This window comes from Pithys albifrons, chromosome 4, assembly GCF_047495875.1.
Source record: "Pithys albifrons albifrons isolate INPA30051 chromosome 4, PitAlb_v1, whole genome shotgun sequence".
NCBI classification, from domain to species: domain Eukaryota; kingdom Metazoa; phylum Chordata; class Aves; order Passeriformes; family Thamnophilidae; genus Pithys; species Pithys albifrons.
In genome coordinates, this window is record NC_092461.1 from 9353342 (window position 1) to 9358247 (window position 4906).

A 4906-nucleotide genomic window follows, 5' to 3' on the forward strand; every position below is an offset into this window, starting at 1 on the left:
TCTATGCATTTGTTTAAATACTCTTGTGACAGCAGTGTGGTTTTGAAAGTTTGATAACTCTTTAATTTTATTGTGCCTACTTTCCAGAGCAAGTTGAATTAATTTCATAAGTAGACTAGTCATAAAAATAGCCAAATTATGTTAGTTTTTCAAGTTATATCACTTAGAATTTTGATTGTATGATGACATTTTGAGAAGTGATTTTTGAAAGGAGGTTCCTGGTAGTGAAACACACTTTTCTGTTCCCAGTTGTGCATCAAGAATTGCATTAATTTTGAATTGGAAAGCTGAGAGACACAAATTGACTTAGTGCTGTTATAATACAGAGTTTGGCTCCTCTTCCTACTGAAGACATAACAGCATCCAAGATTGCTGTTGATTAAACATTTCACTAAGTGGCAGGGTCTCTGATGACAACAACATTTTTTTATTTAAGTGCTGATTATTTTTCCTCTCCTCAGTTCTCCTTAGGTGCAGTGGCCCAGTGTGCTGAAAAGCCAGCAACAGCTCAAACCACGTATGACTGTGCCAGCTTGCAGTTGGGTAGTTGGTTAGAAATGTAGCAGATAATTAGCAAAGATTTTGATTACTGAAATGCTGAGAATCCACTGGGCCAACTGTTCACACTTGTGTCCTAGTTACGATGGCCAGGACCAGTTTACCACTCTGTGGGTGTAACCAAAACTGTGTATTCTACACCCTGTATGTCATTTCTGATGGACTGTTAACAGTGGATTGTTTGCAGCAGCTGCCCAGGGCACACCCTACACCTCAGGCTACAAGCTGGGTGTTAAAGAACCTTGAGAGACAGGGGAGTGTTTCTGTCTTCACACCAATGACTCAGCTGTGACAACTCCCCTCTGAGCAGGCATCAGCACCTTCACTCCCAGCCTGAGGGGTCATGTCTTCTAATGGGCCATTAGAGATTGGCATAATAGGCAGCTGCAACAACGGCAGAGCATCAAAGATTCCAAAAATATCCCATGACTCACAGAGTTAAATCACCCATTGTGAAACTCCCTGCCCAGAGGTAGATACGGGGCATTCCCACCTGAACCTGAGTATGTACAATGTTTGGGTTTGGGGACTTCTGGTACCACTTCTCAGATCCAGAGCAGGACCAGAACCTCAGCAGGACTGTGACTGCCACTCTCAACAAGATTGTGACCATCATCCTCATCAATATGTTTTCCTTTCCCTTTACTTAGTACTGAGAGGGACCACATGGTGCTCAGCACAGGGGCTAATGAACACCATTCTGTTTGGGCCTCAGTGTGCTGGGTTATACATCTGGGCTTTGTGGGTTAAAACCAGTTTGCATCATTGTATTTATTGTAATCTTTTTAGTAAATCATAAATCTGACTTGTAATCTCTCTCGAGTTGGGTCCATTTCTCCCGCCAGTTTACCTTTAAATCAGCAGAGCTTGTCAGAGTGCCATGGAGTTAACAGGCCCCCAGTGATGACGATGTATGTCTCAGCTAAAATTGCTACCAACCCTTTAGTGCTGTGTAGTTGTAGCTGGATTTGCTTGGTAACTACTCAGGGTTTGCTTGCTACATGCCTCACATACCTTTGTTGCTGGGTCTGTGCTGATTACTGGTGGACTTAAAGGATTCTTGTCCTGAGCCTGCTTAGTTCATGAAATGTGGTGAGGTCAAAATTTACAGTGCTTATGTACAGCTGCTGATCTTTTGCATCTATGAATGCCATGTCCCTGATAAAAGGTGACTTCCTTGAGAGTTGTCACAAGGTTACTAACTCTTCTCCAGAAGGACTATGTACCATATTTTTTTAATATTACTGAATCATTTGACTCTTTACGATATGGTACATTTGTTGAATAATGACTGGTGCTTCATATCACATTTACAGTATTGCATTTAACAGTTTTTAAAAACTTGTATTTATCTACCCAATTCATTTTGTAAATAAATATTTCATTCTTTGACAAAGGAAAGCATTGGAGCCATCCGAGATCTTTGCACCTCTCTCCAGCTGTGATAGCCCCCAGCCACACACAGGTCAACTGCCTGGAAGACACAAATTGCAGGTGAGTGTTTCTTGACAGCAGAGATATTTGGTGTGGAGCTTAGATCAGAGGGATTGCCACAACCACACATCTGGAGTTCATTCAGAGCAACTTTAACAAACCAGGAGGTCCGTGGTCCGAAGATGCAGTGCCAAGTTCAGAAGCCAACTTTATTCAGCTTACTACTCTTATGTTTCAAGACAGATTGCTGGCCTGTGGCCTTGATCAAAAGTTTTCAATATACGACCTGCAAAACTTTGTGATTTGTGCTGGAGATTTTTTTTGCGATTCTCCCTTCATACAAAGTTCTGCATGACAAAAATGGAGGACTTAAGCCCAAGATCATGGTGTAACTGAAATGTTTCAGAAATTAAACCTGTTACAGGATGTGTACTGTTAGAGGATTTGAGTTAGATTCTTTGAACATTCCTATGTTCTCATTCTTTAAATAAGTATAGTTTTAGAATGCTTTGAGAAAAGTTTCTTTCGAAAGATGAGCAAGTATTTTGATAAGTTTCATTTACATGAATTTACATGTTTTTAAAACAATTCACTTTGTTGTTGTTTGGTTGGAACTTTCTTGATGCTTAAATTAATGGGATAATTAATTAAAGAGTAGTATTTTTATCCTGCTGGTCCTCTGAAATGCATAGGGAGGAATAAGGCAAGGTGTGATCTCTTCCAGTGCTGGAGTAAATCGTGTGCTTGCCTTCAGAGGGCAGCACAGGTTGCCAAAAGGCTCAGAGTGTTCTTCATTCCTCAGCCTCCAGTGAAAGCAAAAAGATCGTGCCCCTCAGGTCAGATCTATCAGACAGTGCCATCTAATGGGCTACAAAATGTTGGCAACAAGTTAAAGTTTCAAAGCCATCGTGCCTCATGGCTGCTTTCCAAGATCAGTATTATTTGTCTTCTCCCTTCCTCCCTGTGGTAATTAGCAAGATGCTATACTGGAAACAGTGGCTGTTTCCTGCTCTCTCCCTGCTGCTGATGTGCATCTCCTTCTGAAGAGGGTCATCTCCACTGTTTGAAGAATTTCATGCTCCATTTAAAAGTATCAGGATCAGATGCACTTACAAATGGGCATTTTACCCCGTGCCATTTCCCACCCCTTCAAGAGAAACCATCTGTTTCCTCTCAGGATGTTGTCTGCAGTCTCCACAGAGGATTACCAGTGCTGCTTTTCAACAATCAGAAGCCAGTCTCCTCATGAAACTGCTTCAAAAGCACAAGGTGAAAGAATGAAAAAAAAATCACAAAGCACATTTCATTGTTTTCTGGCTTTAGAGTACTCGGAGCTTCCCTTTTGAAGCTCACTGAAGGGCAAGAATGGTTAAGAATGGTGGCAGAGCAGTGTATTTATTTATCTTCAGAGGGTAGAGCTTTAAGGAAATACCAAATATTGCAGTGTCACTAGAAAATTTGGGATGAGATTTGGATCCCATCAGGTTACACTGATGCTTACAATGTGAGGAGCACCATCAAAATCCACCATACCATGATCTTTTTTCTCTCATATAAGTTGTCCCACTAAAAAATAATGCAGGCCATGACAAAGACCATGCCATAGCCTGTGCTGGAAAATTCAGCGCACATGAGAAACAACTTGATATAAGTTGTTTCTCCCAGTAGTAATATGCCAATGTCAAAGATATGACAGACCAGAAATAACAAATCATTCCCCCAATGAGTTCCATTGCAGTTTTTTAGACAATCGTCTAATGAATATTATTTCCATTACTCAGCTTGTCTGACTCTCATAGATAATGTCAGTGATACAGCTAGTAACGAGTTGTCCAGACTTTTATACTAAATATTTATGCAAAAGCATTCCTTGTGTTTAAGTCTCCTTGTCCTGTTTTCCATGCACAAAGTGTTTAAACCTCAGTTAATTTGGACTGCATTTTTTTCCCTTTTCTGTGAGTGTTTTTTCATGTGTTGAGAGAAATGTTCTTGGCCAAAATGACTGTCTTATCATTTTCCATGAAATTACTTAAAAGTGTTTATACAAGCTGTTTGAAGTTCTATTTATCCTAAAGATACGACATTTTCTGGCTGACGTGATGAATTCAAGTGAATTGCCAGTGGCCACTGCACACGTTCAGCATGTTTCCAGACAGGCTGCATTCACTCTGCAGGATTCTGTCTGTGGTTTTTGTCTTTTATTGTTATTAATCATCAGAGATTGCATAGGCCACTTAATGAATATGGATCAGAATGTGCATTCAGTTGGTAACTTGACGTGACAGAACTAGAGGTTCACTTTAGTTAAGAAAGGGAACAAAAGCCAGGTTCTGATTTTTATCTCAGTAAGTTCAAGTGAACTGCACTGGTATAATGAACCATAAGGGAAAAAAATTAGGAAAAACATCCATCTCCAAGACGTGATCACGTTTATGTACTTTACCAGGATTTTGGTCGTGTAGATACATACAACATTTAACAGTGAAAGTCTTAACTTCTCTGTGTAAATTTATCTCAAGTATAAGGTGATATAAAACCCAGAGATAACTCTCCTCCTTATCCACACTATAGTATTTACTTTCTAGGATGAGCAACCTAAACTGTATGAATCACCAAAAGCAGCCAAATGGTGGGTGGTGGCTTTTCTCTTTAAATTAGCAAAATCAAAGGGCTTTCCTAAGGAGCCTATGTAAGCAGTAGTACAAATTCTGGCTTACTCATCACAGCATCACAGCACAGTGAGCAAATATTGCTCAGAGTTTTGGATTGTTATAAAGCCTGATCTGCTTAGGAAAGGCCAAAATGGAGAGTGAACTCCATCTGCTGTAATCTTCTGTTACACTCGAAGGAACTCCCATGTTGTCTTCTCAAAACAACAGCCTGTTGCACACTGGATTTGGAGAGGAAAGTTCAT